General features: G+C 47.1%; 1 protein-coding gene across 1 annotated transcript in view; it reads right to left on the reverse strand.

Annotated features, from left to right (window-relative positions):
• The window catches only part of LOC104309251 (contactin-4), a 416,486-nt gene that overhangs the window by 358,540 nt on the left and 36,927 nt on the right, over positions 1–21,019 (reverse strand). The window contains exon 2 of the mRNA XM_054180010.1: positions 1,019–1,063. The gene's annotated coding sequence lies outside the window, so the exon portion shown is untranslated. The remainder of the gene's footprint in view (positions 1–1,018; positions 1,064–21,019) is intronic.

The following is a 21,019-nucleotide window of genomic DNA, read 5'->3' on the forward strand; positions in this document are numbered from 1 at the left end:
GCAGCTCTGTTTTACCTGGTAAACACCACCCAGGACTGAGGAGAAACTTGCAGAATTACTCCAAAAGAAAAGAATTAAGGAATTAAATATTATGATCAGAAGGCCTCTGTAACCTCTCTGAACAGAGAGGGCAAATAAGAAGTCAGCCTACATTTAATTTTCAAGTATTCCATTGTAAGCTCTGAAAAGGTTTTGTCCTCCTTTGAAGATAACAGTGAACATAATTTGCACTTAAAAGCAGATTGTTCTCCAACAGCAATTTCATTTGTGGAGATCGGTTCCATGGGTTGCAGCTCGGCAGAGCGGTTTGAGGGCAGGGCAACAGGAACGTGGTAGGGGATGCAGAGGAAAGCACAGTCAGAGAGACACAGCCTTCTCTTCTTGGCTGCACCAGAGCTGGACACTTTAAAGAGCAAATGATTCCACACTTACATCCATGCTTCATACTGGTCCAGCAAATAAACCACTACAAGGTAACTTGAGGATACACAGGACAAACCCCACCTCTCAACTAGCGCTATTGACTCCTTTGGACATTCAAGCTAAGACACCATGAGGAGAATTTGAGTTTCAGAAGCCTTTGGCTAATTCAAAGGTAGATTCAATCCTCTAAAGATTAATTAAACACCGATTCTGAAAAATCTCTTGACAAGAACAGTAAGAGCAGGAGCAAGAAAAAGCAAACCCACTACTGGTAACAGCTTAGCAAGATCCCTTTGCAATGGTTCATTCTTTTCAACAGCAGCACCTTTGCAATAACAATTTCCTCAGGAGGAGCTGCTCCATGTCTTCTACAACCCTTCCAATGCAGAATTGCATGAATGCAAAACACACCACCACCCCCCAAGAACTTCAATCCAGACCCACTGTCAGGGTACTGAGAAACTAAGGGGTAGATTATTTCTTCAAAGCCATCAACAGCATAAAGAAGATTTTAACACTCAAAGCAATGATGCCAAAACGAGAAGAGAAATCGACATCACCAATGAATCAGAATTAACATTAAACACATTATTACCTTCTCCAGTGCATGACATGTAGACTTCAGTCAGATTTCCAATACCTGAAAGGAAAAATTGATATGGAAGTTAAGTTACACTGGTATTTTAAATCATTCACTTCATTAACATCCACAGCCAGCTGTTTTCCAGAGGAAGAGGCTGTGTTTGCTCATTTTCAGTTTGCCTTTGTTTCCCCCGCAAAAGTACCACAAGACAAAAGCAGTAAACTGGTCAGCTACCTGAGAGAATGTTTCCACCACTTGACTCAGTTTCACAGAAACATTCAGGTTGGAAAACACCCTCAGGATCACCAAACCCAACCATTAGCTCTACTCTACAAAGTTCACTCCTAAACCATATCCCCAAGCACCACATCCAAACACATCCAGGGCTGGTGACTCAAACCATCTCCCTGGGCAGCCCATTCCAATGCTTGGGTACCTCAGTGCAGTAGTTTCCTCTCTACTTCACTGAGGTCTCCCAAAGGCCCCAGCCCCAAAAGTCCATTCACCAGCCCCCTTGCTTGCTGCAGACTCTGTACATTGCACTGGAGTTGAGCCTTTCCACCTGGGACTACTTGTTTTCCACTCTGACATAATTAATGACAAAAAATCAGCCACTAAAGCCAAACCTCCATTCCCTCCCATGCCCCAATGCTCAAATGCTCTTGGTCTTCCAAACTGGCATAACCCTCAGCTTCCCATCCCCCCATCACTAACAGCACAACTCAGTAGCCAACAAATCAACCTAAATCCCAAACAAAGAGCTGGGGTTCAGCCATTTCCCAAGGAGTTGCAGCACAACCACTAGATGATCCAAACTACTCACTAGTCAGATTTTGAAGAGCAGAAAAACAAGTGGGGAAATGAAGTTTGAAAAGTGGAAAAAATGATGGGAAAATGGAATAAACCAAACCAAAATGTGGGGTTTAATCTTGTAAGCTTCATGTGCTCACCAGCTGCCTATGGGACACATAGGGTAGATGTGGCACATGTTAATGCTTCATTGAGCAAGTATGTGCCATGCACAAGCAATCAGCAGCATTGAGTAAGCACCTGGTATGACATTTAGACTCACAGAATGGTCTGGGCCTGAAGGGACCTCCAAAGATCATCCAGTCTGACTCCTCTGCAGTCAGCAGGGACATCCCCAACTAGATCAGGTTGCCCAGGGCCTCTTGGAGCCTCACCTTGAATATCTCCAGGAAAGGGGCCTCAGCCACCACCCTGGGCAAGCTGTTCCAGTGTTCCACCACCCTCATAGTGAAGAACTAGTTCCTGACATCCAATCTAAATCTGCCCTTCTCTAGTTTGTAGCTATTGCCCCTGGTCCTGTCCCTGCAAGCCTTCGTAAAAAATTTCTCATCCTGCACTTCAGCATCACAAAGCTAAAGCAGCCCCAGCCTGGCTCATCTGTGGCTGTGCACAAGCTCTCCTCGCCACCCAGATTTGCTGGAGGGAAGAGCTCTCTTCCAGTTCAAGAGACCTGATGGGCAACAGGTGGGATCCAGCACCAGCCCCCAGTAGAGGCAAGCTCATTTGTAGAGGAACATGCTTCAGGGAAGGCAGAGCCAGATGGAGCCCCACTGAAGTGAGCACAACGCTGGGTAGAGCAGATAAATATTTGACATTCAGAGCTACGCTAATTAGACGTGGAGAAGAAATGAAGGGCTTTGTACCAATCAAAATATTACTCTGTTTACTCTAACTGTTCAACTTATCACTTCAGTCAGAGAAAGTTTAGGAGGAACCACTTGCACAAGAAATGCTCCAAACACCAACATTGCTATGGTGTTTTAAGACACCTACGGATCCATCCCTTTGCTGCTTGAAAACAGAGGGAGAAAACCTTCAGCTTTTCCACTTGGAAAAGTCTCATCTTCTCTAGACTTGCCTACTCATCCCTAAAGTATCCCTGAACTTGTGTGGGCAGGCAGGGCAGAAAGCCAAAGCAGAGGAGAGGTTTCTTACAAAACACCTGTCACACAACCTGCAGAGCTGCATTTGGGTTGGGTTTTGTTGTTCTGAATCTCTGTCATGCCTGGGTACATAACTGAGCCAGGATGGGGGTTTTTTAGCACTCATGTGGGAGACTCGGGATCCAGGCTTCATGAGTCTTTTCTCCCACAATCCCAGCAAATGCACTCACTACTAAGCTGTTTCTGCCTTCTCCTGTTGGAACTGCTTACATTGGTTAGATGCTCAAGCAGCACATCTGATCTCCTATGAGCATGTTCACAGAGCAGTTTGGATACCAAATAACTCTGGGGTAGAAGGCCAAAACCCTCCACATCATGAATTTTACTTCACAGCTCAAGCCAGCAGCATGTACCTACTAAAATCCTTCAGAAATTTCAGCCTCCAACAACAGAAACAGAATACAGAATTAACCAGGTTGGAAAAGACCTTTGAGATCATCAATTCCAGCCTATCACCCAACACCATCTAATCAACTGTGACTGCTACGTCACCCCCGGCTGATTTAAACGCGCTTTACTGCCGCACGCGAGGGTCTTTTCGTCGGGAAGCCGTGCCGGGACCGCACCGGAACCTGCAGCCACCGGGGACCGTCCGACTCTCTCCTGTTGGGGCCGCCGGAGCTGAGAACGTCCCTTGAACACGCCGCGAGGTCGGCGGGAATCGGCTCTTCGCGCCGCTGGGGCCTGTGACTGCTACGTCACCCCCGGCTGATTTAAACGCGCTTTACTGCCGCACGCGAGGGTCTTTTCGTCGGGAAGCCGTGCCGGGACCGCACCGGGACCTGCAGCCACCGGGGACCGTCCGACTCTCTCCTGTTGGGGCCGCCGGAGCTGAGAACGTCCCTTGAACACGCCGCGAGGTCGGCGGGAATCGGCTCTTCGCGCCGCTGGGGCCTGTGACTGCTACGTCACCCCCGGCTGATTTAAACGCGCTTTACTGCCGCACGCGAGGGTCTTTTCGTCGGGCAGCCCGTATTGTCACGGTTGCGCTGCTTGCTTTTTTTTTTTTTTTTTTTTTTTTTTTTTTTTTTTTTTTTTTCTTTTTTCTTTCCTAGTGGGTTCTGTGGTAAGGGACAATCATGGTAGTAACTCGTAGCAAAAACTCCCTAAAAAAGTCAGTGTCGACCCAGACTGAGGAAGAACACAAGCAGGTAGCTGTCCAGGTATCTGGCTGTAGAGAGTGCTGGAGCCTGGCTCTTGAGATGCAGAGTAGTAGGGGTAACTCTTGCATAAGGTGTGAGCAGATTGACTACCTACTTAATCTGGTGGCCAGACTAAAGGATGAGGTTGCTAGTCTTAAAAGTGTAAGGGAATGTAGGGAAGAGATGAACATGAAGAGGAAAGAGATAAACCAGAGGGGGAAAGATATGAACGTGAGTAAGCAGGCTCTGCAGGCTCCCACAGCAGAGGCTGATTACCCAAAAAGCAGAGGGGAATGGACACAGGTTCCTCTCAAAAGGCACAAGGTTAAACCTCCTTGCCTTCCCACACCTTCCCCGCTGCTCTTGAAAAACAGGTATGGGGCACTGGAGATCGAGGGTGAGGTGGTCCTGTTACCAGAGGACACTCCATCTGGGGTTCTCCCTGAGGCTAAAGAGCCTAAGGGTAAACAACCTAAGGTTAAACGGCCTAAGGCAAAACAGCCTAAGGTTAAACAACCCTCCCCTGGCATCAGGACCTGCTCCCTCAAAAAAAAGAGGAGGGTAATTGTTATTGGTGACTCACTTCTGAGGGGAATGGAGGGCCCCATTTGTCGGCCAGACCCATCTCATAGGGAACTCTGTTGTCTCCCTGGAGCCCAAATTAATGATGTTACCAGAAGGCTACCCAGGCTGGTACAGCCTTCTGACTATTATCCTTTGCTACTTATGCAGATAGGGAATGATGATGTTGTAGTCAGAACTCCCAGGGCTATCAAAAATGATTTCAGGGCCCTGGGAGATCTGGTTGAGGGGACAGGTGCTCAAATAATTTTTTCCTCAATACCCTTAGTTGCAGGAGGGAATACCACAAGGAACAGGACAGCAGCCATAATCAACAAGTGGCTTAGAGGCTGGTGCAGACAAAAGAATTTTGGGTTTTTTGATCTTGGTAAAATTTCTACTGCACCAGGCCATCTGGCAACAGATGGAGTACATCTGTCCCAAAGAAGGGGAAAGGTCACAGTATATGAGAATGGCCTGTTCCCCAAAGGTAAAAAGATTCTGGGGAGGGAACTGGCAGCTCTCATCGACAGGGCTTTAAACTAGTTTCGAAGGGGGGAGGGGCTGAAACTAGTCCCCTCAGGCAAGAGTCTGGGGGCAGTAAGCTAGGGTCAGAGGCCAAACCAGCAGCCCAGCTGAGGTGCATGTACACTAATGCACGAAGCATGGGAAACAAACAAGAGGAGCTGGAAGCCTTGTTGCAGCAGGAAAGTTATGACGTAGTTGCCATCACGGAGACATGGTGGGATGACTCACATGACTGGAGTGCTGCAATTGATGGCTACAGGCTTTTCAGGAGAGATAGACAAGGAAGAAGGGGTGGAGGGGTGGCCATGTACATCAGGGAGGCACTAGATGCCATTGAGCTAGAGATTAGGGACAATCAGGTTGAATGCTTGTGGGCAAGAATTAGAGGGAAGACCGGTAGGGCAGACATCCTGGTTGGAGTCTGTTATAGACCACCCAACCAGGAGGATGATGTCGATGAAGCATTCTATAGACAGCTTAAGGCTGTCTCAAGATCTCCTGACCTTGTCCTTATGGGCGACTTCAACCTGCCTGACATCTGCTGGGATCTCAACACAGCAGAGAGGAGGCAGTCTAGGAGGTTCTTAGACTGCATGGAGGACAGCTTCTTATCCCAGGTGCTGCGTGAGCCTACCAGGGGCAAGGCTTTGCTTGACCTCCTCTTCACCAACAGGGAAGGGCTGGTGGGTGATGTGGTGGTCGGAGGCTGTTTAGGGGCCAGTGACCATGAAATAATAGAATTTTCAGTATTCAGTCAAGCTAAGAGGGCCAGCAAGAAGACCTCCACTCTGGACTTCCGGAGGGCGGACTTCAGGTTGCTCAAGGAAACAATTCAGAGGGTTCCTTGGGAGAAAGCCCTTAAAAATAAAGGGGTCCAGGAGGGCTGGACCTGCTTCAAGAAAGAGCTGATGAAGGCTCAGGAGCAGGCTGTGCCAATGTGCCGGAAGAGGAGCCGCCGGGGCAGACGGCCAGCCTGGCTGTGTAATGAACTTTTAATTGAACTAAGGGAAAAAAAGAGGGTGTATCATCTTTGGAAGAAAGGTGAGGCAACCCATGGAATGTTTAAAGAGGTTGCTAGGGCATGTAGGAGGAAAATTAGGGAGGCAAAAGCATATTTGGAACTTAAACTGGCCTCTGATGTGAAGGACAACAAAAAGTCCTTCTATAAATATATTAATAGCAAGAGGAAGGGCAGGGACAACCTCCACTCCTTGGTTGACATAGAAGGAAATGTTGTAACACAGGATGAGGAAAAGGCAGAGGTACTTAACACCTTCTTTACCTCAGTTTTTACTACCTGGAAAGAACGTCTACCAGACAGCTGGCCTGCAGAACTGGCAGAGGGAGCCAGGGAGCTGCATGGTTTCCCTTTGTTCCATGAGCAAGTGATAGGAGCTCTCCTCAGCAGCTTGGACCCCCATAAGTCCATGGGACCAGATGGGATCCATCCTAGGGTGCTGAGAGAGCTGGCAGATGAGCTGGCCAAACCACTCTCCATTATTTTTCATCAGTCCTGGCTCACTGGAGAGATCCCAGCTGACTGGAAGCTGGCCAACGTGGTACCCATCCACAAGAAGGGCCGGTTGGATGAGCCAGGGAATTACAGGCCTGTCAGCCTGACCTCAGTGCCAGGAAAGATTATGGAGCAGGTCATCCTGAGTGCAATCACACAACACTTAGAGGATGGCCAAGGGATCAGGCCCAGCCAGCATGGGTTTAGGAAGGGCAGGTCCTGCCTGACCAACCTGATCTCCTTCTATGATCAGGTGACCCGCCTGGTGGATGTGGGGAGGCCTGTGGATGTAGTCTACCTGGACCTCAGCAAGGCCTTTGACACCGTTCCCCATAGCAAACTCCTGGCCAAGCTGTCAGCCCATGGCTTGGATGGGACCACACTGCGATGGGTTAGGAACTGGCTGGAGGGCCGAGCCCAGAGAGTGGTAGTGAATGGTGCCACATCCAGCTGGCAGCCAGTCACCAGTGGTGTGCCCCAGGGATCAGTGCTGGGCCCCATGCTCTTTAACATCTTTATTGATGATCTGGACGAGGGCATCGAGTCCATCATCAGTAAATTTGCTGACGACACCAAGCTGGGGGCAGGAGTTGATCTGCTGGAGGGTAGAGAGGCTCTGCAGAGGGACCTCGACAGGCTGGGCAGTTGGGCAGAGTCCAACGGCATGAGATTTAACACATCCAAGTGCCGGGTTCTGCACATTGGCCACAGCAACCCCATGCAGAGCTACAGGCTGGGGTCAGAGTGGCTGGAGAGCAGTCAGGCTGAGAGGGACCTGGGGGTGCTGGTCGACGGTAGACTGAACATGAGCCTGCAGTGTGCCCAGGCAGCTAAGAGGGCCAATGGCATCCTGGCCTGCATCAGGAACAGTGTGGCCAGCAGGAGCAGGGAGGTCATTCTGCCCCTGTACACTGCACTGGTTAGGCCGCACCTCGAGTACTGTGTCCAGTTCTGGGCCCCTCAGTTTAGGAAGGATGTTGACTTGCTGGAACGAGTCCAGAGAAGAGCAACAAAGTTGGTGAGGGGTTTGGAACATAAGCCCTACGAGGAGAGGCTGAGGGAGCTGGGGTTGCTTAGCCTGGAGAAGAGGAGACTCAGGGGTGACCTTATTACTCTCTACAACTATCTGAAGGGAGGTTGTAGACAGACAGATGTTGGTCTCTTCTCCCAGGCAAGCAGTACCAGAACAAGAGGACACAGTCTCAGGCTGCGCCAGGGGAGGTTCAGGCTGGATGTTAGAAAAAAGTTCTATACAGAAAGAGTGATTGCACATTGGAATGGGCTGCCTGGGGAGGTGGTGGAGTCGCCATCACTGGAGGTTTTTAGGAGAAGACTTGACAGGGTGCTTGGTGCTGTGGGTTAGTTGCTTGGGCGGAGTTGGATTGGTGATGGGTTGGACGCGATGATCTTGAAGGTCTCTTCCAACCTGGTTTATTCTATTCTATTCTATTCTATTCTATAACTCAACCATGGCACCAAGTGCCCCATCCAGGCTCTTCCTAAACACCTCCAGGGATGGTGACTCCACCACCTCCCTGGGCAGCACATTCCAATGGCCAATCTCTCTTGCTGGGAAGAATTTCTTCCTAATATCCAGCCTGAACCTCCCCTGGCACAGCTTGAGACTCTTGTTCTGTTGGTGGTTGCCTGGGAGAAGAGACCAACCCCCACCCGGCTACAACCTCCCTTCAGGGAGTTGTAGACAGCAATAAGGTCTCCCCTGAGCCTCCTCTTCTCCAGGCTAAACAATCCCAGCTCCCTCAGCCTCTCCTCATAGGGCTGTGCTCCAAACCCCTCAGCCTTTGTGGACAATTGTTTAAAACACTTTGCATTGGTAGATAAGCATTGACTTAAGGCAGGGAAGAGGCAAATTCAGGAGGTTTTACTTCCAGTACAAGGTTTCAGACCACAGGGATCAGGAGAGCCAGGAACCTGCTCTTTTCAAAGGTGGCTAATGCCTTCATGGGGTGCATGAAGGAGAATGTGACCAGCAGGTTGAAGGTGGTTTTGCTGCCCCTCTATTCTGCCCTAGTGAGGCCACATCTGGATTTCTGTGTCCAGTTCTGGGCTCAAGAGAGAGAAGGAACTACTGGAGAGAGGCCAGTGGATGTTACAAAGGTGCTGAGGGACCTGGAGAATCTCTGTGAGGAGAAAAGGCTGAAACGCCCCTAAAAGGGTTGTCAAGTCCTGGCGCGGGCTGTCCAGGGCAGTGCAGGAATCTCCATCCCTGGAAGGATTGGAAAACCATGTAGCTGTGGTGCTGAGAGGCACAGCTGAGTGGTGACCTGACAGTGCTGGGTTAACAGTTGGATGTGATGATCTTAAAAGGTGTCTTCCAACCAGAACTGCTCTATAACTCCATGATCTCCTTGCTGAGAGATGCCTTGCACAACAGGAACCCCTAGTTTATTCAGCATCCTCTACCAGCTGCAGCTGAGACATGATGCAGCTCTTCCTCAGTAACATTTGAATCCTTGGCTTGCCTCCTGTTCATAAATTCAAACATTGTTATCAACACAATAGATTGATTATGGGAGCTAAATGGAAAAGACACAGCTTTCTGAAGCTGAACTATAAATCCAGGATATGTTTGTCACAGAAGCATTTCCTGCACATTTAAACACTGTTTAGTGAGTCAGCCAAAAGCCTTTTGCAAGTGTAATCTCTCTCATGGAGGTAAAAAAAAAAAGAAGAGGGGAAAAAAAAGAAGGAAAAGCAACTCAAAAAGCCTAATCACCATCCTAGCTCTCCCAGGGTTTGATAGGTTTAACTTCAAAGCAAAATGCTGTCAAAATGGAGATCCCATGTGCTTTATTAGAACACCAAAGAAAGTGAAAATTAAATATTGCAAAGTGTTATTTTGAGCTAGCAAAAGACCTTGGGCTCATCAAGTAAGGGATGAGCTTTACACATCACTCTTGGATTTTTAGGCTCCAAGATGCTACTTGCTTCAGATATGGAGGGAACACTGCCCTGCATGACTGAATATTGATAATAAAATAGTCTTTAGACATCAGAATTCTTTGGAGAGAGATTGTCAAAGAAATCTCCGAGTGATTCAGCAGCTGGTTCAGAAATTCCAGCCTGCAAGCTACATAACCCTTAAAATTGTTTTCTGTTCCTTAAAATGGGCTTCCATACTCCCTCAGAAGAGGCTCTGAGTAAATTTCTCACTGAGTGTACACAGGGAAGAGACATCCCTTTGAAAGGGAGGTTCTTTCAAAGCTGTTTTCATGTAAAGATGGAGGTGAAGAATCCATCTGTCAGCAAAAAAAAAAGCCCAGAGTAACTACAGGAGAAAGCCTTCAGCACCTTTCTGCTTTAAATGCAAAGTAATGAAATGCATGGAGCTGGTTTGCATTGTCTGAGAGTGATATTCTGCTCCCTCTGAACTGCTGATTAAGAGATCCTTCCCTCATTTGCATAGAGTGCATCAACCCCACCACTTACCAAAGGTTATTTTAACTGAACACATCAGGGCTTTGATGATGCTTCAGACAGGGTCAGGGTTTTTTAATCCCATCTTTTTTCCCCCCTCATTACCAAGATACACCAACATCTCTGCAGTCCACTAGGGCTTGTTTTCCAAGCAACAGAAGGGGATGGGTTGTACCAGCTCCTCACTAAGAAAACATTTTATTCACCATCACTGTAAGCTGTAGGTTTGCTACACTCTTAATTTTTAATGAGATGTCAAGAGTCCATGTAGTAGCTGTGCAAGACCTGAACTTAACTCGCTCTCCTCAGGGGACAGAGGTTGGGAACATTCAAGCTCAGGCTTCGGGAGCTCTGAGCAGCCTGATCAAGTTGCAGAGGTCCCTGCTTGCTGCAGGAGGGTTGGACTAGATGGCCTTGAAATGTCCCTTGCAGCCCAAACCATTCCATGATTCTATGAGCTGGCCAAACTGCCACCAGCTCACGAGCCACCCTGTTTCCTAGTGACTGAAAAGAGTCCACCGCAGCTATGCAGCACCAGGTGAGGTCTCCTAACACTTCAGTATTCCTGCACTTTGTTTTCAAGTTTCTACCTGGCCAAACACCTGCCTCAGCTGAAGGACACGGTGCAAAGGATATTGCTCAATGTCACATCTGAGTGATTCTTTGCATGAAAGAGCAAGCAGAAGTTAACAGGGCTACACCTACCAGGGAAGGGAGGGAACCATTAGTTCCCCTTCATTTCTTGCTCCTATCACTCTGTTACATTAAATCTTCCCTTCCTGGGATTGAAGTGCCAGAAGTGAAAATTACAAGTGATCAGAATTACCTCTAATCACTTGCAACCAATTACAAAGCACCAAATAGGAAAGGTCACTGGCTTAAAAACCAAAAATTGTAAAAAAATTAAATAAACCAGAAAAAAAAAATAATCAGGGACTGACTAATTAATGTCTCCACAACTTGCAGTAATTAGCCACTTTGATGATTGATTCCACATTTCCCCATTCAGTTTTCATTTGAGGTGACAGTTTAGTGCTTATTTGCAAGCCAAAGCATGCATTCCCAGTCCCCTGGTTGCTGTAAACAAAGGCCTTAAATATTTACTGCTACTGAAACATTTAAAAACTTTTAGTTAGATTATCTTCTAACACTCAGCAGTGAGATTTTTATGACCTTCTGTGTTGAAGAATAATCTTCTGCAGCAAGATAAAATGGTTGCACGCCCACGGTCTTATCCTTGCTAGAGCTACAGCTCCATCACCATTAAGTTGTTTGTTTTGCTGCTTTTTAATTTGTTCCCTGTCCTTGCAAGCCAGAAGACATTTCAGATCGCCCACATACTCCCCCAGCACCATGTTCTCCAAAAACCAAGGTCTTCTGCTTCTTCCACGTTGCTTTCTTAGAAGAATTGCTAAGTTACACAACTAGGTCAGACAATGCATAGATAGATGCAGGCTGCAAAGGATTTTAGAGTTAAACATAGACTAGACTAGACCAGACCAAGTTGGAAGAGACCTCAAGATCATCGTTTCCAACCTATCATCCAACACCATCTAATCAACTAACCCATGGCACCAAGCACCCCATCAAGTCTCCTCCTAAACACCTCCAGGAATGGCAACTTCACCACCCCCCCGGGCAGCACATTGCAAGGGGCAAACACTCTCTCTATGAAGAATTTCTTCCTAATATCCAGCCTAAACCTCCCCTGGTGCAGCTTGAGACTGTGTCCTCTTGTTCTGGTTCTGGGTGCCTGACAGAAGAGACCAACCCTCTCCTGGCTACAGCCTCCCTTCAGGGAGTTGTAAAGAGCAATAAGGTCTGCCCTGAGCCTCCTCTTCTCCAGGCTAAGCAACCCCAGCTCCCTCAGCCTCTCCTCATAAGGCTTGTGCTCCAAACCCCTCCCCAGCTTTGTTGCCCTTCTCTGGACACATAGAATGGTTTGGGGTGGAAGAGACCTTTAAAAGTCATCCAGTGCAACCCACACCCCTGCAGGTAAAAGGGATATCCTCCACTAGATCAGGTTGTCCAGACCCTTCTCAAGCATGACCTTGAATACCTCCAGAGATGGAGCCTCAACTACCTTCCCTGGGCAACCTGTTGCAGCGTTCCAGCATCTTCATGGTGCAGAACTTTTCCAACCTGGTTGATTCTGTGATTCCTAATCTCATTTCTTCAGGATTTTTTTATTCAGGACAATTCCACCATTAATCAGAAACCTACATTATGAAATTCTCACTCAGAGGCTTCTTCCAAAGAATTAATCAAATTCACCCCAAAATACTGAAGAACTGATAGCAAAACACAGTCTTGGTTTTCTAAGAAAGCTCTAAGTTATCACAAAGTCATAGAAAAGACCTCAGAGATCATCAAATCCAACCCATTGCCTAACACCTCCTGACTACTAAACCATGGCTCCAAGTGCCACATCCAAGCCTTTTTTGAACACCTCCAGGGATGGTGACTCCATCACCTCCCTGGGCAGCCCACTCCAATGGCAAATCTCTCTGGGAAGAACTTTCTCCTCACCTCCATCCTAAACTTCTCCTGGCACAGCTTGAGACTGTGTCCACTTGTTCTGGTGCTGCTTGCCTGCTTATGAATGAAGCTAATTGGTGCATGTTTTTGACCATGAGAACAGTTAGACACTGAACAACCTCCCAAAGTAAGCATTCCAAAGTGGATTCCCTTCCATTGGACAGTTTTAAAACTCAGCTTGACTGGGTGCTGGGCCAACTGATTTATACTACACTCTTGTCCCTAGTATCAGGAGATAGAACAAGAGGAAATGGCCTGAAATTATGTCAGGAGAGGCTTAGATTGGAGATTAGATAAAAATTCTTTCCTTTAAGAGTGGTCAGGGATTAGAACAGGCTGCCCAGGGAGGTGGTGGAGTCCCCATCCCTGGAAGTCTGGGGAAGAGAAGGCACCGAGGAGACCTAATTGTGGCCTTCCAGTATCTGAAGGGGGCTACAAGAAAACTGGGGAGGGACTTCTGAGGGTGTCAGGGAGGGATAGCATTGGGGGGGATGGAAAGAAAAAGTAGAAATGGGTAGATTCAGATTGGTTGTCAGGGAGAAGTTGTTCCTCATGAAGGCAGTGAGAGACCGGCACAGGTTGCCCAGGGAGGTGGTGGAAGCCTCATCCCTGGAGGTTTTTGCAGCCAGGCTGAATGTGGCTGTGAGCAACCTGCTGTAGTGTGAGGTGTCCCTGCCCATGGTCAGGGGGGTTGGAACTGGCTGAGCCTTGAGGTCCCTTCCAACCCTGACAATTCTATGATTCTACAAGCGTTCACAAAATGTGTGGATGTTGCACTTGGGGACATGGTGGTGTTGGGCTTGATGACCTCAGAGGTCTCTTCCAACAAAAGCAATTCTATGATCCTATAAATAGCACCTGCAGAAATCAGAGGAGCTCAGTGTAGAGTAACAAATTACCTCCTTCAGATTTTCACTAATTCTGTGACTGGTTTCCCTAAATCTAAACAGAAAAGCCACCAGACCTCAAGGATTTATTTTTTTTCAGTCCAGTTGGCAAGCTCCCTCTTTTTCCTCCCCTTTAAGTTCCCACTCCTGCAGCAACATCCTGCATTAAGGGCTAGAGAATATTTTGTCAATTTCTTCTCTTGGAGTCTCTAGGTTATGGCTAGGAAAAAAAATAAAAGGAGGAAAGGAGGAACCTCTGTTGCAATGTAATCTATCCACATTCAGCAGCACAGAAAGCTATTAGTCTGTGTCCTGGTGATACCAAGCCCTTTTCATACAAACACTGGAACAAGCTAAGCTACCCAGCCTTGACATCTGTCAAAACAGAACAGGTCTCAAGGAGTAATTTATAACGGGGAGAAATTTTTCGGCCCCCCTCTCTCCTCTCCTTCCAGTAGTTCCAAGCTATTGCTGCAGCATCATGGATAAGTGACATTATTTTTTTTCCCCAGGGAAAGCGAGAAGAAAGAGAAGAGGAAATATATTAAGCATAGGATTTACCAAAAGCCATTGTTTTTCATTAATACATGTATAAATTACCTTCCTACCCTTCATTGTGTTCTACTGCTGCAGACATGCCAGTTCAAAAAACTTCCTCCTATTTCAATTCATCAGCCTTGCCACGATGTCTTCCCCATGATTAAGTCCTATTCATCTTAATCAAGCAATTAGTTTGACTTCATTAATAGAGGTGCAAGAGGCAGGAAAGAAAACATCATGCAGCTCTTGGGCCTTCCACCTACCTCCTCAGTAATCTAAAAGTATCAGTGAATTTAGCTGTAAAAATGAGGCTGTCAGCACCAAGGTTGGCTCACTGGTGACCCAGCAGAGCATACTTGTGCCCTCAGGCTATGTTTTAACACACAGATAATTTGTGTTATCATAAGCAGCAGGCCAGGTTTGTTTATACAGTCCATGGTCCACACAGCATCAGCCAAGCACATCATCATCCTCCACGGATGCTAAAGCTGGTGCAGATGGAAAGAAGGTTGAAAAATTCTTTCATCTTCTTGGTAACAGCACAGTTTTAAATGACAGTGAATCTAAATCCCAGCATTTTCCAGTTCTTAGCTGCTCAATTCTTTCCTGTTCTTCATTGCAGGTGCTCCTGCCCTGGTCTGTTGGCACCTGACACAAAGTCAAGCAAGAGCTAAGGCCACACTTGAGTAAAAAGAGGACATAATCAGCAACATCCTCTCCAAAGGCTAATACTCCCAGCAGCTTCATTTTGATGGGGTGATGGTCTCTTAAGCTGATGCAGCCCACAGGGTAGAGGAAAGAGATCAAAGAAAAGGAGAAGGGCTGGAAGCCACAGATGGACCTGCTCAAGGATAACAAATAACCCAACAAGAGCAGGCAAAATCCTCCTTGTGAAGGTCAAAACTGGAACTTGGCAAGCATGACTCACATGAACAAGGATAAAAGTCTCAGCCAAACACACCATGCTTTCAGCTGCATAAGCAGGACACCTAGAAGAGCAAACGTGATCCTCATCACAGTAAAATGTGGCTAGATCACATTTTGATCCCACTGATAATCCAGGGATCTGAGCTGGATGACATTACAGTGCTGTCCAGGAGGGCAAAGCATCCAGGATCTCACAAAAGGAAATGGGAAATAACAAAGGATGTTTGGTTCTCAATTAAAGCCAAAAAACCCAACCACCAACCAACCAACCTTCAGAAATATTTATGCTTGGGGGAGGAAAACTAAAACTCATTCTAAAATCACACCTTTTAACATTAAAAAAAATAGGAGAAAGCTTTGACCCCCTATAGATGATTGGAAACAACACTTAGCATGGTTGGTGTTAACTGCAAGTGCCTATGTTCACACTTGGGCAAGGGATGGGCAGAGCTGAGAGGGACATAGCAGAAGCTTTTGGTAGCTATTTTCTAAGTCACAGAATCCAGGAATGCTGCAGGTTGGAAAGGACCTCTGGAGAGCATCCAGTCCAACCCCCCTGCTAAAGAGGGTTGTCTAGACTAGACTAGACCGGGTTGGAAGAGACCTTCAAGATCATCATGTCCAACCCATCAACCAATCCAACACCACCTAAACAACTAACCCATGGCACCAAGCACCCCATCAAGTCTTCTCCTGAAAACCTCCAGTGATGGCGACTCCACCACCTCCCCAGGCAGCCCATTCCAATGGGCAATCACTCTCTCTGTATAGAACTTCTTCCTCACATCCAACCTAAACCTCCCCTGGCACAGCCTGAGACTGTGTCCTCTTGTTCTGGTACTGGCTGCCTGGGAGAAGAGACCAACATCCGTCTGTCTACAACCTCCCTTCAGGTAGTTAGAGAGCAAGAAGGTCACCCCTGAGTCTCCTCCTCTCCAGGCTAAGCAACCCCAGCTCCCTCACAATGTCCAGCTGGGTTTGGAATCTCTCCAGCAAAGGAGACTCCACAACCTCTCTGGGCAGCCTGCTCCAGGGCTCCAGCACCCACACAATGAAGAAGTTTCTCTCCATGTTTTTTCCCTCTAAGTAGAATTTCTGGGCTCCAGTTTTCCATTGCTGGGAACCACTGAAAAGAGTCTGGATCCATCTTGACCCCTGTCCTTTGGCTTCTGATCATCACTGAGAACACTCCCAACTTGCAGTCATATTTTCCATTTTATCAAGATGCAGCTGAAACTTTTCCAAATGGCAGCACCTTTGCCAAGCTTGACCCTGCACCCCAGTCAAGCAGAGTGCAGAAGGAAGAATGAGAGGTCATAGAACAGTCTGGGTTGGAAGGGACCTCTCAAGGTCACCTAGCCCAACCCCTTCTGCAGTCAGCAGGTCTACAGCCATGATAGAATAGAATATAATAGAATTAACCAGGTTGGTAAAGACCTTCAAGATCATCAAGTCCAACCTATCACCCAACACCATCTAATCCACTAAACCATGGCACCAAGTGCCTCATCCAGGCTCCTCCTAAACACCTGCAGTGATGGTGACTCCACCACCTCCCTGGGCAGCACATCCTAATGGCCAGTCTCTCTTGCTGGGAAGAATTTCTTCCTAACATCCAGCATAAACCTCCCCTGGTGCAGCTTGAGACTGTGTCCTCTTGTTCTGGTGCTGGTTTCCTGGGAGAAGAGACCAACCCCCACCTGGCTACAACCTCAATTCTTCCTAGCCTCCTGAATGCCACCCAGCCTATGCTTGGGAAGCCTGAAGCATCATTTGATCCCCTCCCAGCAGCTCCCCTTCCTTAACTGCAGCCTCCACAGCAAAATAGCCACTTGGATAATTACATTGACTACTACTAGTGGAACAAACAGATTTGTTGTGGCTGCCAGGCCACAACTGGGGACGTCAAAAATAGGTTTTGAAAGCCAGAAGTTGAGTGCTCCATGTCAAGGAAAGAATCTGAAAGCAAGAAACGGTGTTCACAGCACCTGATATAAAAATCCTAACCTTTCAAGGTGTAAATAAAAAGTATGCATTTAAATAAAGATGAGTCTTCATAAAAATATATAGGATTCTCCACAAAAATAATGAGGTTCCCCAAATAGTATAAATAGATTTTGTACATCTCCCAAGAAGGTATAAATATATATAAAGACACACACAAGATATTTATCTCCTACATGAAACATGCTGAGAAATTCGGCTCAAGCACTCACATAGATGAAGCTTTCAGATGCTGAGGCTTTAACAAAAGCCAAGTTTTTTGCTCCTCCATGCATATATTTGGGTTACTTTTAATATAATGCATTTAACTAAAGCCTTGGTTCAAGTGAAGCTTAGAGGTGAAGAAAGTTTTCATAGAATCAATCAGGTTGGAAAATACCTCAGAGGTGCAGAACACAGAATTAACCAGGTTGGAAAAGACCTTGAATATAGAGTCCAACCTATCGCCCAACACCATCCAATCAACTCAACCATGCCACCAAGTGCCTCATCCAGGCTCTTCTTAAACACCTCCAGTGATGGCAAGTACCTCATCCATTCTCCTCCTAAACACCTCCAGTGATGATGACTCCACCACCTCCCTGGGCAGCACATTCCAATGGCAAATCTCTCTTTCTGGGAAGAATTTCTCCCTACCATCCAGCCTAAACCTCCCCTGGTGCAGCTTGAGACTGTGTCCTCTTTTTCTCTTGCCTGGGAGAAGAGACCAACCCCCACCTGGCTACAACCTCCCTTCAGGTAGTTGTAGAGAGCAATAAGGTCTCCCCTGAGCCTCCTCTTCTCCAGGCTAAGCAACCCCAGCTCCCTCAGCCTCTCCTCCCAGGGCTGTGCTCCAGACCCCTCCCCAGCTTTGTTGCCTTTCTCTGGACACGTTCCAGCATCTCAACATCTTTCCTAAACTGAGTGGCCCAGATAATCAAGTCCAACATTTACCTAATACCTAACACCTCCTGACAACTAAACCATGGCTCCAAGTGCCACCTCCAATCCTTTTTGAAACACCTGCAGGGACAGTGGCTTGCACCCTGCCGCGAGTGCCCTGAAGGGAGGTTGGACTGGATGATCTGCAGAAGTCCCTTCCAACCTCCACCACAGTGAGATTTTGTGTCTTGATCTTCCTTTAAAAAAACCCCAAAACAAAGGTAGGTTTTTGTTGGTTTTGTCTTTGGTTTGTTTGGGGGTTGGGGGGTTTGTCTGGGTTTTTAAGAGAAAAATGTAAGAAATAGAAAGCTTAAGCATTCAGCAGGTAGAGACCATTTCCCCCTAGGTTTCTAGTTTTCTAGCCAGCTCAACTTAAAATGCACTTTGTTTAAAAATCACATCAGTGTCAAACCCAATGCTCTCTCTGCCTTTTAATTCAACTTGAATCTCTTGCCCAGACGTGGCAGGTAACATTAGGGGTCTTGCTCTGATCCAGCTGGAGCCCAGTGCAGCTGCATTTCCCCACCCCTTTCCTCTTGCAAAAGTCCAATATCTCCCCCTTCAAAGTCATTATTCTATTGATATGCTGAATTATTTAGTAGGCAGCTGTTTGAGTTGGCTCTTTTATACAGGTCATAAACTCTCCACTACACTGGAACCTTTACCTTGACTAGTATTGCCATGGGGTGAAGCTGCTCAGGGACTAAGCCACAGACATGTATGCTGCTTGCACTTATACACCACAGGACTGACCAAGTTTGACCTGACTTTGTAGATATCTTATGCTTATTTTGATGACCAAACTCAATCTCCCCCCATGCCAAAGCCATACCTTGCTACTTACACACTTGTATAGGAGCACTGATCACAGCTTTAGAAGAGCTGTACAACACTAAGGATATCACTCAGTCCTCAAGCAGCTTATGGTGAGCACGGGGATACCTCAAAGTTAGGAGTGAAGGGTGTCAGGGGTTTGTTTTGGACAACAGCTCTTGGCTGTTCACCCCAAGAGCTTTGAGCAGCTGAGCAAGTCAGAAGTGAATTGGCTGAGGAGGGAGGGGAGACCTTGCTCTCTACAACTACCTGAAGGGAGGTTGTAGCCAGGTGGGGAGCAGTCTGTTCTCCCAACCAACCAGCACTAGAACAAGAGGGCATAGTCTCAAGTCGTGCCAAGGGAGGTGCAGGCTGGATGTTAGGAAGAAGTTCTTCACAGAGAGTGATTTGCCATCGGAATGTGCAGCCCAGGGAGGTGGTGGAGTTGCCATCTCTGGAGATCTTCAAGCAAAGCCTGGATGTGGCACTTAGTGCCATGGTTTAGTTGATTGGATAGGGCTGGGTGATAGGTTGGATTGGGTGATCTTGGAGGTCTCTTCCAACCTGGTTGATTTGATGATTCTATGACTCTATGAGTACCTAAAACCTCACTACTGAAGAGATTTGTGGGGGGAAAATAAAGCCTCAAACGAACTAGTAGCTTATTTACCAGCTAAGATGCTGCTATGTCTTTTTAATGTTCCTTTTATGTGCCTACCAACATGCACAGAAATACTTAATAGGAAGGAAGGAACAAATAAATGCAACGGAGGGGAGACCAACGCGAGGCAGCAATCAGCAATGCAAAAAGCTCCAGTGGAAAACATTGTAAAGCTGTGCTGCAGAGAGTAAATCCTCTTTATATACTGCTGCTACAGCTCAGCAGTGGAAAATACTCTTCTCATTGTCCTTTTCTCTACTTTGAGCAGGAGTTCACTAAAATATCCTCTGAGGTTTTGAACCAGCTTTAGACCTGAACTGACCACTCTTGGCTGCATACGGCTTGCGACCCGAGCACGCAAATCAGTCTCAAATACAGTCTGAAAGTAGTCCCCAGTGAGTCGGCTCTGAGATGTTTCTGAATGCAAATTAATCCTATTAATCCTTATTTACATCCAGGAGGAAACCAGCAGATATTAGAGACCATCTTCCAGAGGTCAACAGCACAGAAAATGTTTTGCAGGAGTCTCGTTAGCTTCAAGGCTTCTCCCACTGACGTAGTAGGAGCTACGACTACTATCAGCACACCTGGAGACCTCTCAGCACCTCGGGTTTGTTAATTCCTGTATCAGGATTTACATTTCTTATGTCTAAATGAAGATGGCTTGTCTACAGGACACTGAGCAGCAAGCCAGTAATTAATTCCAGCTACGTGCTCACATCTTCTGGAAGTCAAAGTATTATCAGTGTAATAACATCCATTTTACCAAGGGAGCTGTGCAGGAGACATGGGGGTGAAGCAAATAAGGTTCTGAGAAACAGAGGCACAAACAAACAGAAAGCTTAACCCTGCTTTTTGATCAGAGCAGTCTACTCAATCCTCTGCTTAATCTTCAGAAAGACAGGCACTACCTTCAGGAAAAAGCTTAATCCCAACCTTTTCTACAACTCCAGAAAAGCCTTTGGACATCACAAGGTTTCCCTGAGCAGGGCAGCAGGATGCTCAGCGCTCTCCCAAAAAACTCTCTTCCAGGTCCTGGGTGCAACGTATCCAGACAGTATGAACCTGACAGTGGCATGCCTGGGAGCTATTCTGTTAAACACAGAGGCAGCAATGAGAAGTAAAACGACACTCTCCCCTGAGCAGACATAAAATCCTTTGCTAAACTCAGGAGTCTAACCAGCAAAGCAAATTAAAACCCCCTTCATTACCAAGGCACCCAGCAGCTCCAGCCTGAGGAGACACGGACTATCCCACCAGACAATATCGTCCTCCCTGCCACTCAGAGCTGGTTTACAAACCCCAAATATTCCTCCAGATCTTCAGATGAGAGAAACACAAATGCTAATGAACTGGGCTTGAGCAAGCAGCGGCATGGGACACCTCCCTTCTCCTTCAAACCCCTTCCCAGCAGACAGCTTGCTTAACGCAGCAAAAGACTTTCCCCAGAGCTGTTAGAAACCCATAGTATCCTTTCTGCTAGAGTCACAGGGGGAACAAAAGCCCCTAGCTGGATCTCAGAGATCCTGTGTCATGGTAATGCTCAGAGACCATTCCATCCCTCCTG

This window comes from Dryobates pubescens, chromosome 1 (genome assembly GCF_014839835.1).
Source record: "Dryobates pubescens isolate bDryPub1 chromosome 1, bDryPub1.pri, whole genome shotgun sequence".
In the NCBI taxonomy this organism is placed as follows: Eukaryota; Metazoa; Chordata; class Aves; order Piciformes; family Picidae; genus Dryobates; species Dryobates pubescens.